Source organism: Corvus brachyrhynchos, unplaced genomic scaffold (assembly GCF_000691975.1).
Source record: "Corvus brachyrhynchos isolate BGI_N302 unplaced genomic scaffold, ASM69197v1 scaffold14, whole genome shotgun sequence".
In the NCBI taxonomy this organism is placed as follows: Eukaryota; Metazoa; Chordata; class Aves; order Passeriformes; family Corvidae; genus Corvus; species Corvus brachyrhynchos.
In genome coordinates this window covers 17,557,533-17,567,453 of record NW_008239110.1, presented here as the reverse complement: position 1 = coordinate 17,567,453, position 9,921 = coordinate 17,557,533, and the positions used below count along the sequence as shown (strand labels likewise).

At 41.4% G+C, this 9,921-nt stretch overlaps 1 long non-coding RNA gene across 1 annotated transcript in view; it reads right to left on the bottom strand.

Annotated features, from left to right (window-relative positions):
• Positions 1-438: 438 nt before the first annotated feature.
• Positions 439-9,921, bottom strand: part of LOC108448018 — a 21,412-nt gene continuing 11,929 nt past the window's right edge. Inside the window, exon 3 of the long non-coding RNA XR_001863788.1 lies at positions 439-972. This is a non-coding gene — a long non-coding RNA (uncharacterized LOC108448018). The remainder of the gene's footprint in view (positions 973-9,921) is intronic.

Here is a 9,921-nt window from a genome sequence, read left to right as displayed (position 1 = left end):
TATCTCATAATTCTAGGAACACAGCAAGCCTTTTTCTGCTTAGATGTTTTAAGTGGTGAATCTTGTATGCCAGGTAAGCATCTGCTTTCATTATGGTTGTTCTGGTTCCTAAGAAACAAAGCACTCTGGCTTTAAAAGTTTCCTCTAGTTCCTTTCCAGTTCTATTAATAAAAATTGTGGAATATATTTCATTTGAATAAAAATATCACATACATTTTTCTGCAACTTATTCCTGGGAGAATTATTTTTGCTTTTGCAAAAGCAAAATATTTCTGTATCACAGTACTAACACAAACTGTCAACATAACCAGTCAATCTCTGACCCGACCTTCTGCTGTCATAAACAGGACCACAATAATGTACAACTCCACTACTGAGCTGATCTTCAGGTATTTCAGTATTTCTTTACTGGGCTGCTAGATAAGAAATAAATAATAATTAACACACATCACAAGAGATGCTTTAATTGCTTTGACAGTTAGACCCACTGAGGGTGAAGTTTTCTGACTTGAACTTACACGTCTTATCTGAGCCTGCTTTCTCCCATCTGAAAACTGAAGAATCTTCATGAATCCGTGAAGCAAGGCCTTTATTGGTTGAAGTTTTCTTAATTCCTCCTGTAGATCTCACCTCTTACAATAAAATGTTCATGGAAAATTCTATTCAAACCCTTTCTGTTCTTCTTAATAAATGAGCATTCAGGTAGCTGATTGTAGTGGGAAATGGAAATTACACAGAACAGTGCAAAAGATTACTACTTTCTATTTAGATAAATATGATACATATTCCTTGAAAAAAAGAATACTGTAGAACTTCCAGGCTCTTTGGCCAGTTCAATTTGCTGTCACTGAACTCTCTGATGATATTATTTGCCTAGGTCTTCTCTCCTTCCAGTCTTTTCGTTCCGTTTCGAGGGCCTGTGCTGTTTTGCTCCATTAATGTTCTCCTCTGAGGAACTCAGTTTTACCACAGCTGCAGAAATACAAAGCAAGACAACCAAAAAGTTGTGTTGGTACCTTCATATTTTCATCCCATTCTGCTAATTTTCTCTTCAGGACTCTTCCTCCATATCAAAACAACTGAACTATTCTCTTTTCCATGTCACAGACCCCAAGAAGCCCTTTTTTTTTCCCAAAACCCCTTCTCCTTGTCCCTAAATCCCTTCTTTCTTTTGATAAAATATTCCCCTTGTGCCTCCTGTCTATCTGCTCAGTACAGAGACTGGCACAAAAAAGTTGCCTTCTGCTCACCTCTGTGGTGTCTTCTGCCCTAGCACAAGTCCTACACAGCTCCAGTAGTGTCTTCCCACAAAGATGCTCAGTTTAACCCTTCGGCCAAAAAATCCCTGGTATATTACCAGGTATTTTACCTTCAGGGCTCAGTTTCAGCACAACAGGCAGAGAGGAATCACCAGTCCTGCCTGAAGGATGAACCTCCAATAGTCACATTTTTACTGGAACTTTCTTGTATTTTGCAAGTGTTTTTTAAACAAGTTCCCTATTTTTGTGTCTGTCTAGGTTTCAAGTTTAGGATTTTGCTGAAATAAATTAGATCTAATTAATGAAGAATTTGCTACCATGTGTCTCACAGTCATTCTCAAAAAACAAAACAAAAAAACCCTGAAACCTTTGTCAGCATGTTTTCTGCAGACATAAGAAAGTAATTTGGACTAGGTGATTCACTGTTTGTTCCTTTCCAGATGTAGTGTTCACTATGAAAGAATAAAGGTCTTTGTTTTAAATGCCCTGCAAAACAACAGTAGCTGTTTTCACAGACTAATTTTTCTACTCCTTAAGAAATATTGATAAAGGAATCAAATTACCAAGACTCTCCTCAGCTTCTTGTATCACATGCACAAAACTTCAGTAAGTTCAAAGCACACCATTTAAATACAGAACATTATTTAAAATGAAGCACGTGCAAGAAGGAGCTCAACTAAGTCTGCAGTCTGACTAATTATTGCTAAGCAATTAATCACTGAAGCTTGTCAGGTAAAAGCAGAACATTAAGTCAAAACATGATCATATTACATTTACAAATCTCAGGTATCACCCTGACTTTTTTATTTCCTTGGACCAGGTTTCACAGGACCTTGGTGCTTTCTGGTAATCCTGATATATCTATAGCTGACTTCAGAAGTGGCCCTAACTGGGACAGCTTTTCACAGAAGACCTTGGCAGGAAGAATACAGCAGCAAAACACCCAAAAAAAAGGCTTCTCAGTTTATGTGGGGTTGTTACATGAGACTTTCTTCTGGGTTGGGATATAGATCTAGAGCAGTCTTGTTCTTAATATCCAGGTTAATCATCGAGAACAGTACAAACAATGGTATTTAAATTAAGTAGAGTAAACAGCAATTTTGAGTCATGCTGTTGCTCTCTCCCTTCTAACATGCTGTATGCTGTGGCTGAACCATCCAACATCTGGACTGTGAATATAATGCTGCCAAAGCTGTACTTGGTGGTTGCCAAACTGTTGAGCCCACGCGTAGCTTCGCAGCTTGATATCCAGGGAGCCCAACTATGATTCAAATTCTGAAAAGTCACCAGGTCTATGGTTGCAATATGATTCAGCAGTTTGGAGGCGAGCCTTCTTAAGTTAAAAAAAAAAGAAAACAGCGACAAAAAAGCCACAGCTGAGCTGACCATATATGGCATACAACTAGCAAAGAAGCAAACTTCTTGAACACCTTCACAACAGAGCTCCATAACTTGACTGGATGGTACAAAACATGGCTTATCACAAGCATCGGGCTAAATTCTGCTCCCCTAACAACTGTGGAAACTCAGATGAACTCCGCTAATTTCAGCGATACACAGCCTGCTTAAATATGAATGTACAGAAGTTCCTCAACATGCCTCTTGCTGGCACTCTTTGAGATAAGCTTGAAGTCATTAACCAGGTAGAGAGCAGCATCCTTACAGAAGAATGCCTCCAGTGGTATTCCAGGAATTTAGCTACAGAGGTAGACTCATTCCCTATCACACAGATATACTTGATTTGTAAATGAATTAAGCATTGTGAATTGATCAGGAAAAAAAAACCAGGTTCTGCACACACACAGAATGCACGAGGAGCCTCAGTCTTACATCAATTGCTCTGTGCACTCCAGGATCATTTACACATACATAAAAGATGACCATATCTTTCCAAAACGAGGTGTCTACTGGCCTGGTACATGGAAGGGCTCAGCTGCTGATTCACATTGCAAAGCCTATTTCTCAAACTTGTCTCCTTGCCTTCTAGCAGATATAAATAGCTAAAACATGACTTTTTTCTTCATTTACTGATTGTTCAGGTGGACCAGCACTGCACCAAGGCATGACAGTCCTCAAAGCTCATCCTGTGCTGCTCAGCCCTGCCTAGTCAGACAGATGAGACACCATCCTTCTATGTGTATTGCCTTCATTTCTTCTGGTGATGATGCTTACTCTTCCTTTGCCAAGTAGAGTGGCTTGACTAATATTCTCTACTCCCAGAAAAATACATGCTCAGTCATTTGGGAAATTAAAAAAAAAAAAAGGGGTGAAATAAATGCTGCTCCAATTGAAGTTGAGTGGTTTGTTCAACACGACAAAATGTTGCTCTAGGAAAGCTTCCTTTTAATATAATAAATGCAACAAATGGAGTCCCCTTTTTTCTCATTCCCTTCTCTTTAATAGTAATTAAATGAAGTGGAGATTGTGAGGTAAAACCAAGCACATCTGGGTCAATTAGCATGGAAAGTCAATTCTTTAAAACCTGAAGGATGCATCTGGGAATCGTGCACTTCACAGCACGAATCTCAGGGCAGTGCTGCACTCTCAGCAACTCAACTCAATTAAGCCATTACGTGGTTCTTTAAATCTGGGGATCCAGGGGAATTGGTTAATTGTCTGCTTGTCATAGTTCCTCCTCAGGGAGCATGTAAACGTCTTCTGTTTCTCCTATAGATGTGTGGTGCATGTAAGAACAATCCATTTTAGCTGACTTATTCAAAGCTTATTTCTCCCGTGGGAAAATTAATCTTCCACCTCAAACACTCAGAACAAAGCGCTCCAGTGGAAACAAACCATGCCATCAATGTGAAATAGGTTTTCAATGACTACAGTCGAGTTTATATTTCCTTTTCTTTACAAGGCTCAACTATTTCTCCCTGCTTTCACTTGTTCCTAACTTTCACAACCAAACTTCTCAGGCCTGTGATAGAGTTTCACCATTCTCTGCAGCTATGGGCAGCTCTGACACACCCTTGGACTTACCTAATGCACTGTAAGTCACCCGCTGACTTTACAGTCAGCAGAACCCCAGCAAGCCATCTAAACATTTATGAAGTGCTTAACTCCATGGACAGGGCTGAGTGCCTCCAGAGGATAACTCATCCCACATCCAGATAGTTGTGGAGAATGGCACATCAGGGGATGTCCTGATTGAGAGCTGTTCTGGATTCACTGAACTAAGAGATCTACTTAAGAGCTCTTTAACAGCCAGCTTAAGGCAGACATTCCACTTTTAGACAACAAAATTAGTGAGCTTAATCCCACCTACATCTCCTCACTGCTGTGACTGTGACAACCACTCAGGAAAGACAGACTACTGTCCCTGTTTCACCATACCACATCAGTGAGTTCCTCCTCATGTGCACACAAGCAGCTGCTTTCACTCTTATTTTGCTCCATGTTTCAGACTGCTAAACATCCAAAATCTCTAGCTGGCCTCAGCGGGAGATGGTTGCTGGGTGCTCGGGATTGTGGAAACAAGTCATCCCATTTAGCCCCTAAATATGGATTTAGAAGGCTAACTTTAGCTTCAGATTTTTTTTAAACTTGGCATGGTATTAAAATCCATCCATGGGGCGAGTTAATTTTTTACCATCAAAGAGTAGTAAAACAACTTCTCCAAGGTCATACAGCAGGATGACTAGGATTAGAATGCCACAAATTCCATGTGTTATAACCAGAAAATTATTCTGTTTCCTAAATGTAACATAATTGGGATACAGTCTGATAAATGGAGACTGAATAAGCCACACTAAATCTACTGATGTGTTCTGCAACGTCTGGATGCATCCCCAACCCTAGCTATGAAAGGAAATGTAATTATGGTAATGAGAAAGTGCAGTCCACCCATCATTTGGGTTACCACACGCATACGTAACCAATTCCAAATATAGAACGGAGCAATGTCTCCTACACTCTTATCTCCCATTGGATCCCTTTTCCTTAAGTTATATGCTTGCCATCTTTTCCTCTGACAGGAGAAACAATCTATTTTGGTGTATGCACAGCAGCTGAAGGGCTATCACGTCCGTCAGGACACGGGGAACAGCTGCTGGACATTCACCAAAGAGCTGCCTTTGGGGGCAGACACCTTCCCTTGCCCACATAGATGTAACCAGTGTTTGCTCAGGCGCAATGCTGGGGACGAAGGAGGGAAGCTAAGCCTGAGGAAGAACGTTCAAGGAGGAGAGGAAGATCAAGAAGCCAGAGAATTTTATAAAGCACCCTTGTGTTTTGAAACCTATGCCAATTTTAAAAATGAGGGGTATGTCTCTTAGTGCAGTCTAAGCCATGAATGCAAGGTAGTGTAGAGATTCAGAAGCCTTATTTAAACATCCTAGTTTGGCTCCAGAGAAGCGGAACAGCATAGCACACAGTCCAGGCTAACTTACACAGCTCTGCCATGGCAGTTTAGACCAGTCAGAGCCTCAGGTGTCTAAAGGTCTCTGTACAGCGGTGTCCTCAGCATGCATCACTCACTTGGTTTACATCATCTGGAGGACGTGTCTTCACGAGTGGTGCAATGTGTGAGTGTAACTTAAAAATTTCAGCTGTGGCTCCAGAGTACGTGCAAGGGATCCTGATGACAAACATTCTGGCTCTCCTGCCTGTCTGCAATCCAGGGACATAATGCCAGACACTTTTCCTCCTGTGGTGGACCAGCATGTACTTATTTTTGTGCACCTCAGCTTGCCTTGGTTACGAAAGAGAGAGGAAATATTTTATTAATTTTCATCTCCTAAACCAGAGTGCGGCAGATAGCTAGACTTCCAGTTCCACCAAGTTTCTGCAGGAAAAGGAGAAATGGGTCATTGTCAGGTGTTTATAAAAGTATTCAGAGGTATCTAAAGCTGAAAAATTGTTCTGAGTCTAACTTAAAAAATATTAGTATCTTTAGGCTGTCATGCCTAGATATTTGTCCTGAGTTAAGGAGTATAATCAGATATAGCAGAGACAGCAGGAAGAATTAGAGAACTGGATTGTGACCTGCACATCCCCACACAAGGCTTCTTGGAAGTGCCCTGTGCTAAGCAACAGCATGTCACAGCAAAGTAATCCCAGAACATGGCAGGGGCAGCCAGTCCCAGTGCGCTGGTCACAGCTCCACCAGCATTCAGTGCTTTCGGACACAGTCACACATCAGGGCTTGAAGGGACTCTCTGTCCACTCTCCACCCACAATGTAAGCAGCACCACAGCTCTGTTCTCAGTGAAAATAACACTAAATGTACGTGCATCTGGACCAATTGTCAGGGTGTTGTAGATTCAAGATACTTTAATTTCCTTCTTAGAAAACAAAGGAAGAGAAAAATCAGCAAACTGCCTCTTATACCCTCTGTCTTTCTTATTGCCTGGAATGAACAAAGATGGTGCCTGATAAGCCATGGATGGAAGAAGAAAAATAGGGAAGGACTAGAGCAATCCCAGTAAATTCAATCCAGCCAAGTCAACAGCAACTTGAAAACTTTCTGGATGCTCCACAACCCACACGCAAGAGTTCCTCCAGTCCACTTTCTGCTACCAATGTATCTGCACCCCAAAGTTAACACAGAAAGAGGCCAGTAGAGGCCGAATTGCTTCCTGGCACAAGGTAGCATGGACTCTACAGCTGAATATACACGATATACCAGTTGAGGAAGGGACTGACTATTGAATGGCAACTGCATGTACCATAGTCAGTGCCTGACTGCCCTGCATGTCCTTTGCTGTAGCCTGCTGTCCTGGTTCAGAGATTATGTGAGATGCTGCTACCATGTTTATGTTGGCTTCATTTTGATGCGAGTGACTACATGAAATGCCACACATGCGCACACAGGCACACACACACCCCAAAGACAGGCCTTCTTCCAGGGCTGTCAACAGCACCTTTAAAAAGTTGTACATGCAACTTAAAAAAAAAAAAAGAAAAAAAAGCCATTTTGAAGAACTAATTTTTCTTACCTTTCTTCAGAAAGAGCTCTAGCACCCTCCAACACTCAGGGCAGCACAAAAACCCGGTATGTTCATCTTGGTATTTGAAGCACATACACACATATGAACATACATGCACACACTTATGCAGACCCAAAACTCTCTCCCCAGGAATGTGGCCTTCCCTTTTCAGGTACGTACCAATAGGAATGCATACACTGAAGAAACAGAAGCAGAAAAATCATGTTTTTCACACAGCTGTTTATTCTGCTTGCAGGAGTTCCTTTTCCAGCCACAGGCAAGGGTGGAAACCAGAGAAGCCAAAGGCAGTTGTGGCGGGATGTAAATGAGACCACACCTTCCAGACACACTCCAATCATAAGGGAAGAGCATGGATGTAAATAAAACCACACCTTTGCTGGACCAGCCTTCTCTTCTTACGTAAAACAGTTTCCATGTAAATAAGGCCACTCCTTTGGATGAGCTGCCTATTTCCATTTGTGAGGAGAGGCATGTAGGCAAGGCCAAGCCCTTTCACAAACTCTTAAGTAAAACTTTGAGAGGATTATAAGTTTTGCCCTTGTCTGGCTCAGAGAAGACTAGTTCCTTCTTTGGAAAGAACTTTATTGCTCAGAGTGGGATCTGATGAGCCAGCACATATCTTTCCTCAGTCTTCCTGTCAGGCACTGAAGACTGCTTTATGAACAAACTGCTCATAGAACATGGATACCCATTTTAACATGCAACTTTTACCTTGCATTGATAAGCCTTTACGCTGACATTAGATGGGTGCCTTCCTTTCACCTGGGCAGAATTTAAAAGTGCAGCAATGGAAATAGTGAGATCCTTCTGCATTTTCTCCATTTTCTCTTATGTCCTTCTTTCCACATGCCCATCCAAATCTGATTTCAAGATTTCCAACCCAGATCAAATGCAAGCAGCTTGTCCCAAAAGGTAAAGAACTAAACTGCAGCCAGGCTTCAGCATAACTTTTTCCAGATGTCAGAGCTCACTATAATCATCATCAATTTTGGTTTGGGTCAACAAGCAACATAAGTGTCAGTAAAACCTTACTATCACTGAGAGTCTTTAGCTACTTGGAAACACTTCAGATGTCTAGGTTAGGAAGACAAACAACTTGAAGGCATTCTGAGGGAAAAAACACAGTTCTCATCTATACTCCTCACATGAAGAAAGTCCTGGAGGAATGAAAAAGGCAGACTCAGTTTCCTAGAACAAGATACATGAGACAGAGTGAAAGTGCTTACAGTGGCACACACTTCAGCCAGAAAGGTGGTTTTTAATAAAATTGGGAAATGGTGCACTGCGTTCCCACAGAAATGGTGGAAACACAGATGTTGTCCCAGTTTAGGAAAAAAAATTGTCCACATTTTTGATGTTTGCACCAAAGGAAAAAATGCTGCTTTGAACATTTGAAGGAAGACTACTAGAGGAAACCAATACTATCATGGCTGCCATCAGTGATACAGGAGGCCAGGATCTGTCAACATTTTCTTTATAAATCCATCTTTCAAGAGAGTCTAAATAGGATTTAAATAACTATAGTTGGGACCAAAATCTGGATTGTGAGATCCCTGGAAACAAATCTGCATCTGGCTCTTTACAAAATTCTAGTCTAGAGAGACCATGAGAGCGGAAGAGGGATAACTTCTAGTGGTTGAAGGTATCTATCTTGTTTGTGCTGCTAATCAGTGATCAGCAACCAAAAAGGATGTTTGGAATCTGTGCTGATGAACACCCAGAAGTATGCATGCACATTTAGCCATCTCCTCCAGCATTTTCTTCTTAAACATAACACAGGCTGTCTTGTGATATATCTGGAGCTCACAGTTCCAGAGATATCCTGGACAAAACTCAGCAAGAACCACAGCAGGAAAAGAAAGATTCACAAACAATCTTGATTTTTAGAAAAGAATTATTTCATGCCCAGGCTTAAAACTAAGCTATGTCTAAACCACAATTATTATAATAGTTCAATGAACCAGCTCATTAGGCTTAAAGAATAGCACTCAAACAAAATCTTATATGCAGTTTTCCTTGTCTGAGCCAGTCCCCCAAAAGTGCCTACCTACCCTAAAGCTGTACACTTTAATGAGAGACAGAAAGGAAGTAAAATGAAAAATGGAGTCATAGGACAGGTCTGATCTAGCAGATTTTTTATTTAATGGACTGAGTATACCAATTCCCATCCACCTCTCCTGCCTCACTGCACTGTTCAGTGGCCCTGGCCCTCTCACACACTTGTAGCACGTTCCAGCTATTAGCCTCTACAGCTTCCTTCAACTTACATAGCTGTAAAAATAAAAAAAGTCAATGGTGAAGTCCATTAATGTTTTGCTTTACCAGGCTAATTAGGTGTTGGGCAGAACAGCAACTGGTCCTGGTGCAAAACCCACCACGGTCTGCTCTTGCAGTAACTGCTCCACACGTTTTTCTGCTCTACAGTTTGTTGAACTTCCCCCTCAGCACTTTACTTTCTTGTTATTTCTGCTCCAGTTTATGCCACGCACCTCTTCTTCCTCAGTCTTCCTTTCAACAGCAACACCCCTAAAGTAAACCACCTTACCTGCACTCTGAGGAAATATCCACCCCAGGTTATTGGTTCTCCCCTATTTTACCAGATTTTACAAGCTCTTTTGCACAAACCTGCTCTTAATCTGTGTGGCACAATTGGCAAAATCTGGACCCAAGAATGGTCTCTTCACACAGAAGCTGTGTTTTACTGGGCATTC